This window comes from Gouania willdenowi, chromosome 13 (assembly GCF_900634775.1).
Source record: "Gouania willdenowi chromosome 13, fGouWil2.1, whole genome shotgun sequence".
NCBI lineage: Eukaryota > Metazoa > Chordata > Actinopteri > Blenniiformes > Gobiesocidae > Gouania > Gouania willdenowi.
This window is the reverse complement of record NC_041056.1, coordinates 33,540,420-33,565,442: the sequence shown is the minus strand read 5'-3', so window position 1 is coordinate 33,565,442 and position 25,023 is coordinate 33,540,420. Positions and strand designations below refer to the sequence as shown.

Here is a 25,023-nt window from a genome sequence, read left to right as displayed (position 1 = left end):
TCTGGGTCGCCTGAGATTTAAAAAGGGTCCTCCTGAAATTCTTGATAATTGATTGAAATAAGAGATAGTTTAAAGTTAAGTAACTTCCAAGCATTTAAGGAAGCTCTCCAAACCGTGCTGGGGCTCGTCACCCCTACGAATGGGATAAATACAGAGAGCAAAAGACAATATGATTGTTCGACTCAACTTAACTTTAATTCTGTCTAACCTTAAAGGGCCAATAATCTCGCTGAACTCTGGTTCAGACACAGAATAGGAGACACTTTTGCCACCAATTGACCTTCAAAATTAAGTAAATTACATCTCAAATAATAATTATGAGGGAAATGAATGAAATAAATGAACTGACAAATTCAGCTCTATAAAAGAATTAGGCTATGTGAATAGGTGTGGAGTTTTAACATTATTCAGAATAAATAAAGGATAGAATAAGATTTCTCCTTCACAAATAAGAGATAGCAACGAAAAATGAAACAAACAATTTAAATAAATAAATAACATTATTTATTTATTTGGTTAAACTCATTTAGCTTTCTCACATCTCCATGTCTCCCAATTGTATGTATTCATCTTGAGAAGACATGTAATCACACTCCACACTTCTCCGTCTGACTTGCATGTCCTTCTCCGTCCGACTTGCATGTCCTTGTAAACAGTGGTTCTCAAATTGTTGCTTCTCACCAGGTAAGTAGATGTACCACAGATAATCACTGCAACTCCAGCTATGCTTCTTCTTACTCCAGGAAAAGAAAATCGAATTAATACTTCCTGCTTTTCTTTCAGCCTCATATTTTCCCACTCGCGTGCGAATGGGCTACAGAGCTAGCATGGCTAAAAGCTCACTAACCCACACCTAACCATTGTGTGATTGTGCAGCAGCACCTTTTAGGATCTGAAAAGCTCTCAGATCCTGACCTCTGACCTGTCTCTGCCTTCCTGGCCATACTAACTATTCATTTAGTTAGTTAACTAAACCTAACACCCCTAAACTTTTATTTTATTTTATTTTTTATTTTATTTTATTTTATTTTATTTTATTTTATTTTATTTTATTTTATTTTATTTTATTTTATTTTATTTTATTTTATTTTATTTTATTTTGGGTGAGTGTTTTTCCCCCCCACCCCTTTTTTTTCTGTCCAGGTACCAGCTAAAGCCTACCAGGTACCAGGTACCAGCTAAAGCCTCAGTAGTGGGATCGCGCCTGTGTTCAGGTACCAGCCAATCCCAAGAGTTCTGTTTCGGTGTTTTTCCCCCTCTTCTGTTCAGGTACCTTCCGATCCCAAGAGAGGTTGCCAGGTGTGTGGAGACTACCCTTCCTCAGACAACAACCAATCATCTACAACGCCGACCGGAAACGAACGACCCACACGGCAGTGAAGGTCGCGGAGCAGGCAACATGGATCCAAGATGATTGCCGACACCAGCTGATGCTGAGACGGAGGCTGACCGAACAATGAAGGGGGAACCGACAAGGCCACTGAGACACACACAAGAAAACGCTCTAGAACAAGGGCCTAGCTTTGTTTATAAGCCACACCAAATGCTCATAGCTAGGTTGAGGGAGGACAACCTCACACCTAGCTGCAGGAATACAGTCATAAACCCTTCTGCTACGATTGAGGAAAATACTCAAGGTTCTTCACTCATGATGCTATTGGTTACCCCAGTTACCACTGAACTCAGCCGATGAAGACGAGTGATGTCCTTGATGCAAATGATGATTTTTGCTTATCTTGATGTAATAAAGGATGATTTTTGATGATTCATGCCATTGATAATAATGATGAAGTTTTTTTTAAGGTTTATTTCCACATTTTTCTTGATATATCTGTGCCTCACAAAAGAAGAATATATCCAATGTATGACAATAACGATGCTAATGGTTAACCCTGACAGACAGCAAAGGTGGAATATAATAATTTTGTTTCTTGATTTGGTCGTTGAGGCGACCAAAAGTGGGGAATGTTATGGTCATTTTTATATTCATCATCATATCCTCAAATGTATGTTCATGTGTACAATTTGTCATGTTTTAATACATGACGACTCCATTAATCTTTACACTTTTGAACAGCTGAATCATGATTAAACAGTACAGATCGTATTATTCTCAGTGCAGCACAGTCTCTGCCAAGGCCAGAATCTCTGCTCACATGCAGACATACACTGACGCACACACTTATCAAGAAGATAAAGACTGGAGCCAAACCTTCTCATAACATCTTCATCATCCTCCAACATTGCCACTATGGGCATCTGACTCCCTCCCTTTTGTCTCTCACTGTTGGGACCTTTTCTTATCTGTATAAAAAGCTTAAGCTTTGAAACTGTTGGGGCGGGGCGAGCACTTCCTTCGGACGTCCGCCTGGACGGACGCTAATTTTGTTTCACTTTGTTCCATCTTGTACCTTTTTACTTAGCAATAGAATAAACTTTTTTATATAAAATCATCAATGCTCCGCCTGGACTCCATCATTCAACCAGAGCAATGAATCATGTCTTCAAATGAGGTCAACCGTAAATTCAGCCGTAACATACTTCAAAACCCCACCAATGAAATGCTGAATACAATGGGGATTGTCCAGGATTTGAACCCAGGACCTCTCACACCCACAGTCAGAATTATACTCCAAGACCAACAAGCCTTTGATGACAACGTTATGAACCAATTTTACATCACTTTAGTTAAAAATGAACTTAACAGCATTGCGAAATCAGAAAGACTCAATTTCCTCCGTCCTAACGAACCATTGATAATTTGCGATTTTGTAAAGAGAAATAAGAAAACATTTCAACTTTTCTATACGTTTTTCATCACTTTGGAATGCTAAAGATTTGAGACATACTTAAAAACTCCACCAAGGAATTACTGTACACAAAAAGTCTTGTCTGGGATTTGAACCCAGGACTTCTCACACCCTAATCAAGCCCTTGATTATGACGTTATGAACCAATTTTACATCGCATTAGTTAAAAATGAACTTAACAGCACTGAGAAATCAGAAATACTCAATTTACTTTGTCCTAACGAACCATTGACAATTTGCATTTTTGTAAAGAGAAATGAGAAATCATTTCAACTTTTCTACACATTTTTCATCACTTTGGAATGCTAAAGATTTGAGACATACTTAAAAACCCCACCAATAAAATGCATAATACAATGGGGATTGTCCAGGATTCGAACCCGGCACCTCTCACACTCACAGTAAGAATTATTCGCCAAGACCAACAAGCCCTTGATTACAACGTTATGAACCAATTTTACATCACTTAAGTTAAAAATGAACTTAACAGCACTGAGAAATCAGAAAAACTCACTTTACTCTGTCGTAACGAACCATTGACAATTTGTATTTTTGCAAAGAGAAATAAGAAATCATTTTAGCTTTGCTAGACGTTTTTCATCAGTTTGAAATGCTAAAGATTTGAGACATACTTAAAAAACACAACAATGAATTAATATACACAATGGGGCTTGTCCGGGATTTGAACCCGGGACCTCTCGCACCCTAAGCGAGAATCATACTCCTAGACCAACAAGCCCTTGATTATGACATTATGAACCAATTTTACATCACTTTAGTTAAAAATTAACTTAACATCATTGAGAAATCAATAAAAACTCGATTTATTCTGTCCTAACGAACCATTGACCATTTGCATTTTTGTAAAGAAAAGTAAGAAAACATTTAAACACGTCTTTCATCAGTTTGGAATGCTAAAAATTTAAGACATACTTAAAAAACCCACCAATGAATTACTGTACACAATGGGGCGTTTCCGAAATGTGAACTCAGGACCTCTCACACCCTAAGCAAGAATCATACTCCTTGACCAACAAGCTCTAAAATACCATGTTCTGAAGCATTGAGAAATCAAAAAAATTCAATTTACTCTGTCCTAACGAACCATTGACAATTTGCATTTTTGTAAAGAGAAATAAGAAAGCATTGTAACTTTTCTAGACGTTTTTCATCAGTTTGGAATGCTAAAGACAGACTTAAAAAACCCACCAATTAATTACTGTACACAATGGGGCTTGTCTGGGATTTGAACTCAGGATCTCTCGCACCCTAAGCGAGAATCATACTCCTAGAACAAAAAGCCCTTGATTATGATATTATGAACCAATTTTACATCACTTTAGTTAAAATGAACTTAACAGCACTGAGAGATCAGAAAAACTCAATTTACTCCGTCCTAACGAACCATTGACAATTTGCATTTTTGTACATAGAAATAAGAAATAATCTTAACTTTTCTAGACGTTTTTCAGCAGTTTGGAATGCTAAAGATTTGAGACATTCTTAAAAAACCCACCAATGAAATGCTGAATATAATGGGGATTGTCCAGGATTTGAACCCGGCACCTCTCACAACCACAGTCAGAACTATACTACAAGACCAACAAGCCCTTGATTACAATGTTATGAACCAATTTTACATCACTTTAGTTAAAAATGAACTTAACAGGATTGAGAAATCATAAAAACTCAATTTACTGTGTCTTAACGAACCATTGACAATTTGCATTTTTGTAAAGAGAAATAAGAAATCATTTTAACTTTGCTAGACGTTTTTCATCAGTTTGGAATGCTAAAGATTTGAGACATACTTAAAAAACCCTACTATGAATTACTATACACAATGGGGCTTGTCAGGGATTTGAATTCGGGACCTCTCGCACCCTAAGCGAGAATCATACTCCTAGACCAACAAGCCCTTGATTATGATGTTCTGAAACAAATTTACATCACTTTAGTTAAAAAATTACGTAACAGCATTGCGAAATCAAGAAAAACTCAATTTCCTCCGTCCTAACGAATCATTGATAATTTGCATTTTTGTAAAGAGAAATAAGAAAACATTTCAACATGTTTTTCATCACTTTGGAACGCTAAATATTTGAGACATACTTAAAAACTCCACCAAGGAATTACTATACACAATGGGGCTTGTCCGGGATTTGAACCCAGGAGTTCTCACACCCTAATCAAGAATCATACGCCAAGACCAACAAGCCCTAGACTATATGTTATGAACCAATTTTACATCACTTTAGTTAAAAATGAACTAAACAGCACTGAGAAATCAGAAAAACTCAATTTACTCTGTCCTAACGAACCATTGACAATTTGCATTTTTGCAAAGAGAATCAAGAAATCATTTTAACTTTGCTAGTTGTTTTTCATCAGTTTGAAATGCTAAAGATTTGAGATATACTTAAAAAACCCAACAATGAATTACTATACACAATGGGGCTTGTCTGGGATTTGAACCCGGGACCTCTTGCACCCTAAGCGAGAATCATACTCCTAGACCAACAAGCCCATGATAATGATGTCCTGAACAAAATTTACATCACTTTAGTTAAAAAATTAACTTAGCATTGAGAAATCAGAAATACTCAATTTACTTTGTCCTATCGAACCATTGACAATTTGCATTTTTGTAAAGAGAAATAAGAAATCATTTCAACTTTTCTACACAATTTTCATCACTTTGGAATGCTAAAGATTTAAGACATACTTTAAAAACCCACCAATGAATTACTAATCATATAGGGGCTTGTCCGGGATTTGAACCCTGGACCTCTCGCACCCGAAGCAAGAATCATACTCCTAGACCAACAAGCCCTTGATTATGAAGTTATGAACTAAATTTACATCACTTTAGTTAAAAATTTACGTAACAGCATTGCCAAATCAGAAAAACTCAATTTCCTCCATCCTAACGAACCATTGATAATTTGCATTTTTGTAAAAAGAAAATAGAAATCATTTCAACTTTTCTACACATTTTTCATTACTTTGGAATGCTAAAGATTTGAGACATACTTAAAAACCCCACCAATAAAATGCTGAATACAATGGGGATTGTCCAGGATTTTGACCCGGCACCTCTCACACCCACACTCAGAATTATTCTCCAAGACCAACAAGCCCTTGATTACAATGTTATGAACCAATTTTACATCACTTTAGTTAAAAATGAACTTAACAGGATTGAGAACTCATAAAAACTCAATTTACTGTGTCCTAACGAACCATTGACAATTTGCATTTTTGTAAAGAGAAAAATTTAATCATTTCAACTTTTCTAGATATTGTGCATCATTTTGGAATGCTAAAGATTTGAGACATACTTAAAAACCCCACCAATGAATTACTATACACAATGGGGCTTGTCTGGGAATCGAACCAGGGACCTCTCACACCCAAAGTGAGAATCATACTCCTAGACCAACAAGCCCTTTATTATGATGTTATGAACCAATTTTACATCACTTAAGTTAAAAATGAAATTAACAGCACTGAGAAATCAGAAAAACTAAATTTACTCTGTCTTAACGAACCATTGACAATTTGCGTTTTTGTAAAGAGAAATAAGTAATCATTTCAACTTTTCTAGATTTTTTTCATCAGTTTGGAATGCTAAAGATATGAGACATACTTAATAACCCCACCAATGAATTACTATACACAATGGGGCTTGGCTGGGATTTGAACCTGGGACCTCTCTCACCCAAAATGAGAATCATACTCCTAGACCAACAAGCCCTTTATCATAATGTTATGAACCAAATTTACATCACTTTAGTTAAAAAATTAACTTAGCATTGAGAAATCAGAAAAACTCCATTTCCTCTGTCCTAACGAACCATTGATAATTTGCATTTTTGTAAAGAGAAATAAGAAAACATTTCAACATGTTTTTTATCACTTTGGAATGCTAAAGATTTAAGACATACTTAAAAAACCCACCAATGAATTGCTAAGCACAAAGGGGCTTGTCCAGGATTTGAACCTGTGACCTCTCGCACCCGAAGCAAGAATCATACTCGTAGACCAACAAGCCCTTGATTATAATGTTATGAACCAATTTTACATCACTTTAGTTAAAAAATTAACTTTGCATTGAGAAATCAGAAAAAACTTAATTTCCTCTGTCCTAACGAACCATTGATAATTTGCATTTTTGTAAAGAGAAATAAGAAAACATTTCAACACGTTTTTCAATCCTATGGAATGCTTCAGATTTGAGGCATACTTAAAAACCCCACCAAGGAATTGTTATACACAATGGGGCTTGTCCGGGACCTCTCACATCCTAAGCGAGAATCATACTCCAAGACCAACAAGCCCTTGATTACAATGTTATGAACCAATTTTACATCACTTTAGTTAAAAAATTAACTTTGCATTGAGAAATCAGAAAAAACTTAATTTCCTCTGTCCTAACGAACCATTGATAATTTGCATTTTTGTAAAGAGAAATAAGAAAACATTTCAACACGTTTTTCATCACTTTGGAATGCTAAATATTTGAGACATACTTAAAAACTCCACCAAGGAATTACTATACACAATGGGGCTTGTCCGGGATTTGAACCCAGGAGTTCTCACACCCTAATCAAGAATCATACGCCAAGACCAACAAGCCCTAGACTATATGTTATGAACCAATTTTATATCGCATTAGTTAAAAATGAACTTAACAGCACTGAGAAATCAGAAATACTCAATTTACTTTGTCCTAACGAACCATTGACAATTTGCATTTTTGTAAAGAGAAATAAGAAATCATTTCAACTTTTCCACACATTTTTCATTACTTTGGAATGCTAAAGATTTGAGACATACTTAAAAACCCCACCAATAAAATGCTGAATACAATGGGGTTTGTCCAGGATTTGAACCCAGCACCTCTCACACCCACAGTCAGAATTATTCTCCAAGACCAACAAGCCCCTGATTACAATGTTATGAACCAATTTTACATCACTTTAGTTAAAAATGAACTTAACAGGATTGAGAAATCATAAAAACTCAATTTACTGTGTCCTAACGAACCATTAACAATTTGCATTTTTGTAAAAAGAAAAAAGTAATCATTTCAACTTTTCTAGATATTTTTGCATCAGTTTGGAATGCTAAAGATTTGAGACATACTTAAAAACCCAACCAATGAATTACTATACACATTGGGGCTTGTCCGGGATTTGAACCCGGGACCTCTCGCACCCAAAGTGAGAATCATACTCCTAGACCAACAAGCCTTTTATTATGGTGTTTTGAACCAATTTTACATCACTTTAGTTAAAAATGAACTAAACAGCACTGAGAAATCAGAAAAACTCAATTTACTATGTCCTAACGAACCATTGACAATTTGTATTTTTGCAAAGAGAAATAAGAAATCATTTTAACTTTGCGAGACGTTTTTCATCAGTTTGAAATGCTAAAGATTTGAGACAACCTTAAAAAACCCAACAATAAATTAATATACACAATGGGGTTGTCTGGGATTTGAACCCTGAACTTATCTCACCCTAAGCGAGAATCATACTCCTTGACCAACAAGCGCTTGATTATGATGTTCTGAACCAAATTTACATCACTTTAGTTAAAAATGAACTTAACAGGATTGAGAAATCATAAAAACTCAATTTACTGTGTCCTAACGAACCATTGACAATTTGCATTTTTGTAAAGAACAAAAAGTAATCATTTCAACTTTTCTAGATATTTTGCATCATTTTGGAATGCTAAAGATTTGAGACATACTTAAAAACCCCACCAATGAATTACTATACACAATGGGGCTTGTCTGGGATTTGAACCAGGGACCTCTCACACCCAAAGTGAAAATCATACTCCTAGACCAACAAGCCCTTTATTATGATGTCATGAACCAATTTTACATCGCTTAAGTTAAAAAATTAACTTAGCATTGAGAAATCAGAAAAACTCCATTTCCTCTGTCCTAACGAACCATTGATAATTTGCATTTTTGTAAAGAGAAATAAGAAAACATTTCAACACGTTTTTTATCACTTTGGAATGCTAAAGATTTAAGACATACTTAAAAAACCCACCAATGAATTGCTAAGCACAAAGGGGCTTGTCCGGGATTTGAACCTGGGACCTCTCGCACCTGAAGCAAGAATCATACTCCAAGACCAACAAGCCCTTGATTATGATGTTATGAACCAATTTTACATCACTTTAGTTAAAAATGAACTAAACAGCACTGAGAAATCAGAAAAACTCATTTTACTCTGTCCTAACGAACCATTGACAATTTGCATTTTTGTAAAGAGAAATAAGAAAACATTTCATCTTTTCTACACGTTTTTCATCACTTTGGAATGCTAAAGATTTGAGACATACTTAAAAACCCCACCAATGAAATGCTGAATACAATGGGGATTGTCCAGGATTTGAACCCGGCACCTCTCACACCCACAGTCAGAGTTATTCTTCAAGACCAACAAGCCCTTGATTATAATGTTATGAACCAAATTTACATCACTTTAGTTAAAAAATTAACTAAACAGCACTGAGAAATCAGAAAAACTCAATTTCCTCTGTCCTAACGAACCATTGATAATTTGCATTTTTGTAAAGAGAAATTAGAAATCATTTCAACTTTTCTACACGTTTTTCATCACTTTGGAATGCTAAAGTTTTGAGACATACTTAAAAAACCCAACATCGATTTACTATACACAATTGCTTTTGTCGGGGATTTGAATCCAGGACCTCTCGCACCCTAAGCGAGAGTTATACTTCTAGACCAACAATCATGTGATTATGATGTTCTGAACCAAATTCACATCACTTTAGTTAAAAATTTACGTAACAGCATTGCCAAATCAGAAAAACTCAATTTCCTCCGTCCTAACGAACAATTGACAATTTGCATTTTTGTAAAGAGAAAAAAGAAATCATCTTAACTTTCCTAGACGTTTTTCATCAGTTTGGAATCCTAAAGATTTAAGACATACTTAAAAAACCCACCAATGAATTACTATACACAATGGGGCTTGTCTGGGATTTGAACCAGGGACCTCTCACACCCAAAGCGAGAATCATACTCCTAGACCAACAAGCCCTTTATTATGATGTTATGAACCAATTTTACATCGCTTAAGTTAAAAAATTAACTTAGCATTGAGAAATCAGAAAAACTCCATTTCCTCTGTCCTAACGAACCATTGACAATTTGCATTTTTGCAAAGACAATCAAGAAATCATTTTAACTTTGGTAGACCTTTTTCATCAGTTTGGAATGCTAAAGATTTGAGACATACTTAAAAAAACCCAACAGTGAATTATTATACACAATGGGGCTTGTCCGGGATCTCTCGCACCCAAAGCGAGAATCAAACTCCTCGACCAACAAGCCCTTGATTACAACGTGATGAACCAATTTTACATCACTTCAGTTAAAAATTAACTTAACAGCATTGAGAAATCAGAAAAACTCAATTTACTCTATCCTAAAGAACCATTGACAAGTTGCATTTTTGTAAAGCGAAATAAGTAATCATTTCAACTTTTCTAGATATTTTTCATCAGTTTGGAATGCTAAAGATTTGAAACATACTTAAAAACCCCACCAATGAATTTTATCAGTTTGGAATGCTAAAGATTTAAGACATACTTGAAAAACACACCAATGAATTACTATACACAATGGGGCTTGTCCAGAATTTGAACCCAGAACCTCACGCACCTGAAGCAACAATCATACTCCTAGACCAACAACATCTTAATTACAGTGTTCTGAAACAATTTTACATGACTTTATTTAAAAATGAACTTACAGTACTGAGAAATCAGAAAAACTCAATTTCCTCTGTCCTAACGAACCATTGATAATTTGCATTTTTGTAAAGCGAAATAAAAAAACATTTCAATGCATTTTTCATCACTTTGGAATGCTAAAGATTTGAGACACACTTAAAAACCCCACCAAGGAATTACTATACACAACGGGGCTTGTCCGTTACTTGAACCCGAGACCTCTCACACCTTAAGCAGAATCATACTCCGAGACCAACAAGCCCTTGATTATGATGTTATGAACCAATTTTACATCACTTTAGTTAAAAATGAACTTAACAGGATTGAGAAATCATAAAAACTCAATTTACTGTTTCCTAACGAGCCATTGACAATTTGCATTTTTGTAAAGAGAAATAAGTAATCATTTAAACTTTTCTAGATATTTTTCATCAGTTTGGAATGCTAAAGATTTGAGACATACTTAAAAACCCCACCAATTAAATGCTGAATACAATGGGGATTGTCCAGGATTTGAACCCGGCACCTCTCACACCCACAGTCAGAATTATTCTCCAAGACCAACAAGCCCTTGATTATAATGTTATGAACCAAATTTACATCACTTTAGTTGAAAAATTAACTTAGCGTTGAGAAATCATAAATACTCAATTTCCTCTGTCCTAACGAACCATTGATAATTTGCATTTTTGTAAAGAGAAATTAGAAATCATTTTGACTTTGCTAGACCTTTTTCATCAGTTTGGAATGCTAAAGATTTGAGACATAGTTAAAAACCTCAACAATGAATGACTATACACAATGGGGCTTGTACGGGATTTGAACCCGGGACCTCTCTCACCCTAAGCGAGAATCATACTCCAAGACCAACAAGCCCTTGATTACAATGTTCTGAACCAATTTTACATTACTTTAGTTAAAAATTAACTTAACAGTATTGAGAAATTTAGAAAAACTCAATTTATTGTTTCCTAACGAACCATTGACAATTTGCATTTTTGTAAAAAGAAATAAGTAATCATTTCAACTTTTCTAGATATTTTTCATCAGTTTGGAATGCTAAAGATTTAAATCATACTTAAAAACCCCACCAATGAATTACTATACACAATAGGGCTTGTCCGGGATTTGAACCCGGGACATCTCCCACCCAAAGCGAGAATCATACTCCTAGACCAACAAGCCCATGATTATGATGGTATGAACCAATTTTACATCACTTCAGTTAAAAATGAACTAAACAGCACTGAGAAATCAGAAAAACTCAATTTACTCTGTCCTAACGAACCATTGACAATTTGCATTTTTGCAAAGAGAAATAAGAAATCATTTTAACTTTGCTAGACCTTTTTCATCAGTTTGGAATGCTAAAGATTTGAGACATACTTAAAAAACCCACCAATGAAATGCTGAACACAATGGGGATTGTCCAGGATTTGAACCCGGCACCTCTCACACCCACAGTCAGAATTATACTCCAAGACCAACAAGCCCTTGATTACAATGTTATAAACCAATTTTACATCACTTTAGTTAAAATGAACCTAACAGGATTGAGAAATCATAAAAACTCAATTTACTGTGTCCTAATGAACCACTGACATTTTGCATTTTTGTAAAGAGAAATAAGTAATCATTTCAACTTTTCTAGATATTTTTCATCAGTTTGGAATTCTAAAGATTTGAGACATACTTAAAAACCCCACCAATGAATTACTATACACAACGGGGCTTGTCCGGGATTTAAACCCGGGACATCTCGCACCCTAAGCAAGAATCATACTCCTAGACCAACAAGCCCTGGATTACAATGTTCTGAACCAATTTTACATCACTTTAGTTAAAAATTAACTTCACAGCATTGAGAAATTTAGAAAAACTCAATTTCCTTTGTCCTAACGAACAATTGACAATTTGCATTTTTGTAAAGAGAAAAAAGAAATCATCTTAACTTTTCTAGACGTTTTTCATCAGTTTGGAATGCTAAAGATTTGAGACATACTTAAAAAACCCACCAATGAATTACTATACACAAAGGGGCTTGTCTGGGATCTCTCGCACCCTAAGCGAGAACCATACTCCTAGACCAACAAGCCCTTGATTATGATGTTATGAACTAAATTTACATCACTTTAGTTAAAAATTTACGTAACAGCATTGCGAAATCAGAAAAACTGAATTTCTTTCGTCCTAACGAACCATTGACAATTTGCATTTTTGTAAAGTGAAAGAAGTAATCATTTTAACTTTTCTAGATATTTTTTATCAGTTTGGAAGGCTAAAGTTTTGAGACATACTTAAAAACCCCACCGACGAATTACTATAAGCAAAGCGGCTTGTCTGGGATCTCTCGCACCCTAAGTGGGAATCATACTCCTAGACCAACAAGCCCTTGATTATGATGTTATGAACCAATTTTGCATCACTTTAATTAAAAATGAACTTAACAGCACTGAGAAATCCAAAAAACTCAATTTACTCTGTCCTAACAAACCATTGACAATATGCATTTTTGGAAAGAAAAGTAAGAAAACATTTCAACACGTTTTTCATCAGTTTGGAATGCTAAAGATTTAAGACATACTCAGAAACCCCACCAACTAAATACTACATACAATGGGGATTGTCCAGGATTTGAAACCGACACCTCTCACACACAAAGTCAGATTTATACTCCGAGACGAACAAGCCCTTGATTGCAATGTTCTGAACCAATTTAGCATCACTTTAGTTAAAATTTAACTAAACAGCATTGACAAATCAAAACAACTCATTTTACTTTGTTTAACGAACCATTGACAATTTGCATTTTTGTGAAGAGAAATAAGAAATAATTTTAACTTTGCTAGAAGTTTTTCATCAGTTTGGAATGCTAAAGATTTGAGACATACTTAAAAACCCCACCAATGAATTACGATAAACAATGGGGCTTGTTCGGGATTTGAACCCAGGACCTCTCGCACCCGAAGCGACAATCATACTCCTAGACCAACAAGCCATTGACTACAATGTGATGAACCAATTTTACATCACTTTAGTTAAAAATTAACTTAACAGCATTGCGAAATCAGAAAAACTCAATTTACTCCGTCCTAATGAACCATTGACAATTTGCATTTTTGTAAAGAAAAGTAAGAAAACATTTCAACACGTCTTTCATCAGTTTGGAATGCTAAAGATTTGAGACTTACTTAAAAACCCCACCAATGAAATGCTACATACAATGGGGTTTGTCCAGGATTTGCACCCGGGACCTCTCACACCTAAAGTCAGATTTATACTCTGAGACCAACAAGCCCTTGATTGCAATGTTCTGAACCAATTTAGCATCACTTTAGTTAAAATTTAACTAAACCGCATTGAGAAATCAAAACAACTCATTTTACTTTGTTTAACGAACCATTGACATTTTGCATTTTTGTAAAGAGAAATAAGAAAACATTTGAACTTTTCGACATGTTTTTCATCAGTTTGGAATGCTAAAGATTTGAGACATACTTAAAAAACCCACCAATGAATTACTATACACAATGGGGCTTGTCCGGGATTTGAACCCAGGACCACTCGCACGCCGAAGGGAGAATCATACTCCGAGACCAACAAGCGTTGACTATAATGATGAACCAATTTTACATCACTTTAGTTAAAAATTAACTTAACGTCTTCATCATCCTCAAATGTTTCCACTGTTGGGCATCTGACTCTCTCCTTCTCCTCACCTCAGGGTGGAACTTTTCTGTTATCTGTATAAAAGCTTAAGCTGTGAAACTGTTAGTTAGAATGGGTCTTGTCTTTTTGCTCTGCCACGAGTCTTTTGCCTTTCATTCTTCAAAATATTCATCACACACCACAGACGTGCTCACATCATTACTAATGTTGTGTTGCTTTACGTTTTGTTTTTTTTTTGTTTTTTGTGCAAACGGTAGTTTTCTTTATAACATTGTGGATGCAGATCAATAAGTGAAAGACACTGAGAGGTAGATCTGCATTAAAACATCTACTGACGTCTGTAGTAAAGTTCCCTGAATACAAACCTGTGGATAATATAAAGGAGGAGATGATCATTTAAATGAATCCACTTTTATGGCTCGATTGTTGTTTTATATTGTTATCTAACGTCTGTGTGTGTGTGTGCGTGTGTGTGTGGAGCAAATATCTTCCTGACTCGGTGCGAGTTCGACCTGAAACTTGGTCAACGGGCTCCAAATACCCCAAGTGTGTGAATTTGTTATTTTGGAGTAATTTGGTCATTTCAAAATGTTTATTTTCATTTTATTTAACTTCTGGATGGCCCCGAAATGAAACCTATTCAACTTTATCTATTTCACTGCACAGCTCCTCACCCGAGCAAGAGTCACGTGTGCAGCCAGAGCCAATCGCTGCGCACACAGCCAAGCAGACACGGACTGTAAACACACGAGTGAGAGAGAAGAAGATAGTTTAGACCAAGACACGGGAGCTCTCTGAATAGATCATTTGGAACCGTCAGCCACTGGTGAGTCTTTTGCAGACAATTTTCCCAACCCGTTCAATACTCCATCTGGAAAACTGCGGATTCTCTGTGGTGCCGTGCATGGAAGTTAAGCTCTAACCACTTGGTTCAAAGGTAAAAAATTATTTTTGTTTTTTAAAAAAAGACAGCCGAATAGTACATAATACTTTAATTTACTTACTCACTCATGTAGTTTGGAGCTTTACGTTTTGTTTTGCACTGTTTTGTTACTTTTCTGATTGCCGCTACAATATCTATGGAGTTTGGTTATCAGCGTCTCAAACATTTCAAGGAGACACACACACGGTATTTATTATTTATATCAAAAATAAAAAAATACTGAATTAGTAAAATAAAACACAAAAAATGCACAAAAAGACAACTGAAAGATAAAAAAAAAATACTCATGACTTAAAAAAATATACATTACAATGAGTAAAACAAAACACAAAAAATGCACAAGAAGACAACTGAAAGATAAAAAAAAAAATACACGACTCCAAAAAATACATTACAGAAAGATACACCAAACAAAAAAATATCAAAGTGAGTAAAAAAATAAACAAACACATTTATCATGTTCATGTCCCATAGAATTAAACCAGGGAAGTGGCACACGCTGTTTTATTTTGCACCCGCAAATAAACCCCTTTATAACGCTACAGAGTACAGAGTACGAACACCTCTTTGTACATCCAACCTTCAAACACATACTCATTTGGCCATAATTACCTCTACTGAAGCTCCCACATGAATGCATACTTCCGACGGGCACTGTACTAGTACAGTTAAATCTGTAGATCATGCATCTTTGAAGGTATGATGGCGCAGTGAATTGTGATGCTGCGCTTGAAAACGATGGGTCGCGGGTAGGCGTCCCGCTTCAGTGTTTTTTTATGACATTTTTTAGGACGTTGAGATGACTCTGGTGACAATATTACATTAAAAATCAATATAATTGATTTGATATCAAGCGGCAGTCACTGTCTTTATATCCAGTGTAACAGGAGGGCTGTCTATGCAGCCATCCTATACTGCTACCACTTCTCCTCAGAAACATTTTATTCATATTATTGACCGCTCGTCACGTCACTGGAGCAATAAAGTGATGAAGTTACCAAAAAGTGTAACTAATTACAGGTGATTTAAGCCACTATAGTCACTGAAGACTGAACGCACCTTTAAAACAGGCTCATATTCCTCAAACACCGGCTTATTAAATCACTCTATTCCGGGTGGTTGTCATGGCAGCTCGAGTAAATCTTTGATCCATTGATGATGGTTTTTTATCGCGCGTGCACGTAAGTAACCCAAGGTTTACATACTCAGGGTTGAATGACCCACTTCATACCAGCTGTAATGGAATCCGATACCCAGAGTTTCCCATCGCTGGGTATGTTGACCCAGAGTTTATGGATAGACTCAGAGTTTGTTAACCCTCCTTTATTGAATACCCCTCTGGAGTCATTTTGTGTATTTTAGTTTGTTTTTGTTTGTTTTTTTGGTGTAGTTTTATGCATGTCTATTGTCATTTTATTGTATTTTTTGTATAAATATTTATTTTTGTGTATATTGAGTCATTTTCATGTTGTTGTTGTCGTTTGGTGTATTTTTCTGTAATGTATGTTTTTTGGAATCATTTTGTGTGTTTTTGGAGCCTTTTTGTATATTTTTGTGCATTTCTGTTGTCATTTTGTGTACTTCCTGTGTAAATATTGTTTAGTTTTTGTTTTACGTCATTTGTGCATTTCATCACCAAATAAGGAACAGTAAAAAAGTATTTTTTCCTCAAAAGAGAAGTCCACAGGAGCAAGATCAAGGCCAAACTCAGCTGGCACGCACCGGAAGTGAACTGTGCAGTGAAATAGATATAGATAGCACCCCCTCACACCCTAAGGTCAGAAGCTGAATAGGTTTCATTTTGGGGCCGTCCCGAAAGGAAATAAAATTAAAATAAACTTTTGGAAATGACCAAATTACTCCAAAATAACAGATACACACACTTGGGGTATTTGGAAGCCGTTGACAAAGTTTCAGGCCGAACTCGCACCGTGTCGGGGAGATATTCGCTCCGCACACGCACACGCACACGCACAAACACACACACACACACACACACACAGACCTTTCTTGTCTTTGTAGATAGATCGATAGATCGATAGATAGATAGATAGATAGATAGATAGATAGATAGATAGATAGATAGATAGATAGATAGATAGATAGATAGATGTTTACATGTTCTTGCATCAGGATCATCATTATTATTTTAATTTTTATACCTGGAATAATTCAAAGTTGCCTTAATATAGGGCATTTTTGCAGTCAGTAAAGACATTTTGAAGTCTTTATTGTGAGGTCAGGATTCTGATGGCCTGGGACATAAAACTGTTGCAGGACTGAGTAGTTCTGGGTCTGATGCTGTGGAAAACGTGCCAAACTCAAGGCCCGGGGGCCAAATCCAGCCCTTTAGAGCATCAAATGTGGCCTGCAAGATAAAGTGGAAATTACAAAAAGCATGAATAATTGTGTAGAACAAAGTAATTCAGTTGTTGATATCTCAGCCCTTCCAAATACATAAATTCAATGAATATCCACAAAATTTGCCTCGGCTCAGAGTTTTTCCACGCTTATATCGCATGGTGGCAGTCATTATTAATCACAAATTGTTGAAAAACAAAGCTTTATTTTTTCCAAAATGCATTAAAATTGTTCGACATTTTTTCTTTAAATTGAATAAAATATAGCTAGAAACTCAAGGTATTGAAATATTAGATATTGTTTATAATTTCCATTACTTTACATTGAATTTATAGGGCAGAATAATGTTAAAATTGCCTAAAATTTGCGGCCCACTCAAAATCAAACTGGTCCATGTTTTGCCCCTGAACTAACTATGACACCCCTGCTGTGGAACTTCTTCCCAAAAAAAAGGACAACATGATGAATGAGCTTTTTTGCCATCCTCACCACTCACTGTAGACCTCCTGTCTGAAGCTGCTGAAGCAGTGAAGTGCAGCTTGATGGTGCAATAGAATGTGGTGGACATTCCACACATCAAGTTCAGATGATGCTGGGTTAACTAGACCATAAATTAAGTGTGTAATGACCAGTCCAGATTACCTGTTAACTGCACCCTCAGCTTATTGGTGCTGTTGACCACCTCTACAGCCCTGCTGTCAATGCTGGGTGGAGTGTGATAGGCTGATTTCTCCTGCTTTTCCCTGTACAGGGTTACAGGAGATGCTGGAGCCAATCCCAGCAGGCATAGGGCGTAAGGCAGGGAAATTCCTGCTGGATAGATACAGGGTGCAGAATGTAAAAACTCAGACACTGTTTCATAGCTGACATATTTTGAACATTTAGCTCACTTTCCTCACATTTAGCTCATTTTGCATTCATTTGAGACAAATTCATATAAAACAGCATGTTTTATATCATTGTTAAAAATGCGTAAACATAAAAGTTAAATATAAATGTAAATGTTAAATCTAAATCTAAGGGCCTGTACTACAAATCTGGATTCCCTCTTATTGCACAAATTTATGAGATTTATTCGGTGTGTCCTATACTACGATGCTTCCCTCCGTGCTAAATCACCATGGTATCTTAGGGTGAACACCTAATCTGGTCGGGACCTGTTTTAGGGCTGGAAAAGATCTGAGCAAGTACTAAAGTCCCGCCTTCTGAGCAATCAGTTCTCTTGTAAAATGAGCTGCCCATTGTTAGAAGATCCTGGTTGGTGCAGATCTGACAGCTGTGTTTAGGAAAGAAAGATTATTAATGGATAAATGCAATCTTTTTGTTTACCGTTGACTTCCTTTAGGAAAAGATTTACATCTGATGGACTGATCTACCGTCAGCTGTCGATGAAGGAATGATCTGTCCGTATCATGGACCAGCACTCTACCCAGGAATGAGGCACCCTGATCATTCATTCTTTCATTCCTACATACACTATGTCCTATAGTGACACTGACAGCAGGAACAAACAATGTGCTCTCATCCCAGTGTGTGTGTGATAAATTGAGGACTTAGTGAATAAAACGTCTGTGTGCTGTTATAAAAAGAAACTGATCAGAGCGCTGTCCGTTTATCATCCCATGGATTAATATTGGATAATCACACTTTTACACATTAACAGCGTTAGCAGCTTCCCGCCTGTGTTCCTTAGTTCCTGCTTTTTCTGCAGCAACACTGTTGTTTTTGGTCTGAATTATGGATTTTAATTATTCATATCTTTAAAGAATTGTTCATCAATTGTAAAGTAAATTGCTCTACACAGTGTCTATGTGTTTGTGATTGGTCTGACACTGTAATCTCCACCCCTGTCACAGGAGCGTGCATGCAGCCTGTCTGAAATCACCTGGGTTAAATTAGCAAGTTTATATTGTGCTTCGTATAGTCCAGCTTCTGTCTAACGGAGAATGTTTGGATAGGTGAAGCCAGCTAATGGAGATAAATCCAGGTTTCACTTATTTCACTTTGTTGTACAGGCCATAAATGTTAAAGTTAAAGAACAACAATAATAATAATAATAATAATAATAATAATAATAATAATAATAATAATAATAATAATAATAATAATGACAAAAAGTAAATAAATACAAAATAAATGTAATAAATATTGTAAATGTACCAGATATAATAATACATTTTATTAATGATTGCCAATAGATAATGATCCTGTGATGCAAGTTGGATTTAGGAGAAACGTATCTCATTTTTTGTTTGTAAACCAATAGATAGCTACAGTCACTCTGACCTTTTACTAGAATGTTCATTGTGCCCATGTTTTCTTCCTGGTAACACATTGCACTTTTTATATTGTATATAGAATTGCCTCAGGGTATCATATAGTGTCTGATCTTGTAATTATTATAAATGCAAATTTAAATAAAAACTGATCAAATAAAATAATAAGAATAATAACAAAAAACCAAGCCTGCTCTGAGCTCATTCAAAACCTCCAAAATTACATCACTGTTTAAGCCATATGATTCATAAAAAGACAATCTCCAACTCATGTGTTTACTATATCTTTTTTACGCGTGAACAATCATGAAATCATGCCTGCAAAGAAACATATCCCGACAGCGCCACCTGCTGGTCATTTTCTGTAACTCCGTTTTTGCGTGCTGGTCGCGAGCATCAGCATAATTTCATGTCGAAATAAAAAATGGATCTTTATGTAGCTTTTGTAAGTATTTTTAATGATCTCTCACCCTCTGTGATAGATCATGTGCCTGCTTTATATTCTCTCTCCCTCGATGCTTTTATTCTGACACAATCACTTTCGCATGTCAGCTGGAAAAAAAAAGCTAAACCACGTCACCTCATATCACGTGACTTCGTATTTTTTTTCAGAGTTCAGAATGGAAAAAGGAGACAGCCGATTTTCAATTTTCAATTCTAAAAGGGGAAAGGAGGAAAGGACACACGACAATCGAAAAACAAGCCAATGTTGGTTTGTCTTCATGGTTTTTTGATTAAAAAGGTTTTCTTGTTTTTTGTTTGAAAAGGAAAGGGAGAAAAACCGTTCTTTTTATTTTGGTTCGTAGATGAATTAGAGATTATCCAATGATACCCAGACCATTTTACATCACTTTATTTGAAAATTTACTTAACAGGATTGAGAAAACAGAAAAAGTCAATTTACTTTGTTTTCACAAACCATTGACAAATCGCATCCTTGTAAAGAGAAGTGTCAGGGCCAAAATTGTTAGTTATGTTTATTAACATATTTACTCATAGACCTTATTCTTTTTAAGGCTTTAAGTTGAGACTTTTCATTTCTGCTGTCTCATGTTTTCTGCTCTCTTCTCGAGGTCAGCTTCCCAAAACACATCTTATCCCTCAGACACGGCGACATCACACAGTCACATGTCACACATACACACCCAATACACATCCATTCATACACACAAACACCATATACGCACACACCTCCAACACTCACGACAATCAGGAGATACCAGAGAACTGGTTGTTTTGACCCAAAGAAGAAACTGTCTCTTTTAACACGAGAAGTCCCACAGAGGGGTCAAATGAACTTTTTACCTATAAAACCCAGAGAGGGGTCATTCGACCCAAAGGATTTGAGCTAACGCCTGTCCTCAGCTGCTTTTGTTATGTCAATGAGGCAGTAAGTGTCGCACCACAGGAGGGGCCCTGCATCCTGGGTTCAGGAAGAATTTCAGTCAATATATAGTTATATACAGTTGCATTGATATTTTAACTCTTTTTGGGGTTTTTTACATGTGTTAATGGACTATGTAAGAAATATATATTTAAAATTCTCATAAGGTGGAGGCTTTAACCCTCTTTGACACAGCAACCTTTTTTCCTGATTTTGTAATTTTTTGTATAACATCTACAATTTTACAATTTATTCCCCACAGCACAAAAGGCTGCATAAAAATAGGCTATTCCTATAGGTATGGAAATTATCCCAGCTCCTCCCTACCCCACCCCAACCTGTGAACATACTCTGAACACATTCTGAACATGCTATGATTTCATCAAAGTTCATAAATTCTGATGTACATCAGTGTCTTGACCAGGTTGTGAAGGGATTGTGATAATAATTAAAAAAAAAAAAAAAAAAGATAATTTTACACTATGGCCCTTATTATACAGTTTATTGTTGAGAGGCACACCCAGGTTCTTGAAGTGCTCAGTAACAATGTCCTTACTGGATTTGTCTCAGGCCCCATTTACACTACACATTAAATCTGATGTTTTTTTGCCCTCAAGTGACTCTGTTTCTTTCAATGTTTGTAGTCTGTGTTTGTTCTCCCCCAGCATCAAGCAGAACGAGTTAATAAACGGGGCATTGTGACTTTAGCTTCCAGGGCAACATTCCAGACTTCCATTGTTAGAGTCAGGCTCTCCCACCTGCTGATTTCTCAGGTGATTCATTTACAAATGAATAGATGCAAATTGTAGCCATCAGAGTCGTCAGTTTGGTCCTAGAGTTCATTTGACCCTGCTCTGGGACTTCTGGGGGGATATAGAAATCCCTGGGACTTCTAGTGTTAACCCTCTTCTATCACCTCCACCCTGTCCTCTTTATCTCCTGGGGGGAGGAGGGAGGGGGGACTGAGGGGGAATATACGTGATGAGTTAGAACTGTGCCACTCGATCATCGGACGTCCGCCCGGGCGGTCACTAATTTTGTCCATCTTTGTACTCTTTTTTACTTAGTTTTATAATAAACCTTTTTTATAAAATCATCGATGCCTCGCCTGGACTCCATCACTCAACCAGAGCAATAAATCATGTCTCCAAATGAGGTCAACCGCAAATTTGCCGTGATAGAAGTAAGAAAACATTCAAAATTTTCTACAAACCTTACATCTGTTTGGAACGTTGAATAGATTAGACATACCTAAAAAAATTACAGTATGCCTGCCATAACCTTTCTCATGGCTAACATACTAAATGGAAAAATACAGTATTCTTTACAAAATATGAAGTTAATACCATGGACAGAAATAATCTCTTGCAAGCAGGCTTGTCCAGGTATTGCACCCTGGATCTCTCACATCCAAAGCCAGAATTAAACTCCTAGACCAACAAGCCCTTGATTACTACGTTTTGAACCAATTTTACATCACTTTAGTTAAAAATTCACTTAACAGAATTGAAAAAACAGAAAAACTCAATTTACTGTGTCTTAACAAACCATTGACAATTTGCATTCTTGGAAAGAGAAGTAAGAAAACATTCCATATTTCCTACAAGCCTTTCATCAGTTTGGAACGTTAAAAAGATTGGACATACCAAATAAAATCACAGTATGACTGCAACAACCTTTCTTATGGCCAATGTACTAAATGGAAATATGATCTTTATGAAATATGGACTTAGTACCAATGACTATAACACTATGTAGAAGGGGGTTTGTCTGGGATTTGCACCTGGGACCTCTTGCACCCAAAGCAAGAGTCGTATTCCTAGACCAACTACCCCTTGTTTACTAGTTATGAACCAATTTTACATCACTTCCAAAAAATCCAAAACTTGAAAGGTATGGACCAACAAGCCCTTGGTTGCATGTCAAAAATAATGTGCATGAGAACAAGACATGGTGTGGCTATCCTGGATAAATTAAACAAAAAAAATGCCGAGGACTTTAGTTGAAAATTCACTTAACAGAATAGGAAAAACAGAAAAACTTAATTTACTTTGTCTTATTGAACCATTGACAATTTGCATCCTTGTAAAGAGAAGTAAGAAAACATTCCAAATTTCCTACAAGACTGTGGCGGCCGTGCCTCCCCTTCCCCTTGTAGGAGGAGATGAGTTATTATTAATGGGTTATATAACTAAGAATATTAATTATGATTATTAATATTACTTCAAATTTGCGGGGTGCCACTCCTTTTAACAGGAGAAATATGTCTAAGTTTTTAGACTAAACTCATCAATGTGAAACCAGGGGAAAGTGAATTCTACCAGCAAAATCTACACCATCATCACAGCTTTAATGAATCAGAGGAATCAAAGATTATGTTTAACCTTTTATTCAAAAGTCAACAATTAACACAGTCAAAATATCAATTGAAATGGGATAATTAAATCATGATAAAATGCATTTCTAGGCTAATAAGAGTGAGGATTATATGTAATAAAGTGAAATCACTAATCTAGGAGGATGCTAATCTGCTAAATATTGAATAAAAATGCAGGATACATATTCGAATAATCAGAAAGAATCAAAGAATAAAATAAAGAGAGCTCATGACAAAGAGAGGGAGACGAACAGGGGAGACGAACAAACATGAATGAGATGAACTGTGTGCGGGTCATGTTGTGAATGTGTGTGTGTTTGTAGTTATGGCAGTATGTGTCTGATCTATTGTGGATGAAGTTGCGAATGAAAGTTCAGTCTTGTATCTTGAAGATGTCAGGGTTGGACCTGGAGGTGCTGTTTGAGAAATACAGCAGGACGTGCCACCGTTGGTTCTGTTTCGGTTGAACAGAGTGTAGCCCCTTCAGCCGATCCAGGCGGTTTCTGGCCTTCGCAGCTGGCTTAGAGAATGGCTCGTGGCTCACCCCAATGGGTCGCAGACCGGGCTTCCTTTCGGCTGTTACGCACGTCACTAGAGGCTGTATTTGTCCGAATCAAGCAGCTGTTGATTGAAAATTTAACTGTTTCAACTACAAATAAAAGAAAAATGAAATGAATGAAAAGCTGGAACATGAGGGAACACGGGTGAGCATGAACGCCCGCGTCCAAAACTGAAGTTAGGAACGCGCGTCTTTTTTTTAAAGGAAGTTTTGGAGCCGCCTTTTGGAGGAGGCGTCTTGGTGGATCATTCTGTGATCATGTCGGTGATTGGTCAATGTCCCTGCTTTCAGCTTGTGGGTGTGTCTCAAGTGTATGTGTGTGAATGGAGTGACAGACAACAAAGGATGTTTCTAAACATAAAAGAATGCCTAATAATTAATTCCACATATTTCAAAACATCTTTTCAACATCATATCCTGAAATATCATGTATTATGAAAGAGTTTGATACCAAACACGACTAGGAAATAGCCTCGAGTCACTTTAGGAACTAATTAATGCATTTTACTTGTAATTACTCATAAACATAAATGTCAGAAATCATGTTATGCCTCCTCTTAACTATATGGTCGCAGTAAATACCTCAAACTAACTTTTGTGATGTTTTCTGGTATTTTTAAGCACTTTTAAATGATAAACACTTTAAAATAGCATTCTGTTGTTATTAAATTACATGAAACGAGTGCAGACACATTTGCAATTTCAATTTCAGTAGAAATCATTCCAAAAATGTTTCCATTTGTAATTTTTCAAACATAATACAATTTCTTTGTTCTCCCTTCTTCACTAGGAGATCTCTCAGGTAAGGGCCTGGTAAGCGTCCTTCTGTGACATCTCACCACAGGGGGTCAGAGGG

The 25,023-nt window shown here is 36.1% G+C and overlaps 2 non-coding genes and 1 pseudogene across 2 annotated transcripts; 1 reads left to right on the top strand and 2 right to left on the bottom strand.

The window, feature by feature from the left end:
* Positions 1 to 25,023, top strand: part of LOC114473983 (olfactory receptor 142-like) — a 50,044-nt pseudogene that overhangs the window by 22,643 nt on the left and 2,378 nt on the right.
* On the bottom strand, positions 3,478 to 3,549 carry trnap-agg (transfer RNA proline (anticodon AGG)). The gene has a single exon. It is a non-coding gene; the product is annotated as a tRNA-Pro (tRNA).
* trnap-ugg (transfer RNA proline (anticodon UGG)) lies at positions 7,994 to 8,065 on the bottom strand. Its single transcript has one exon. It is a non-coding gene; the product is annotated as a tRNA-Pro (tRNA).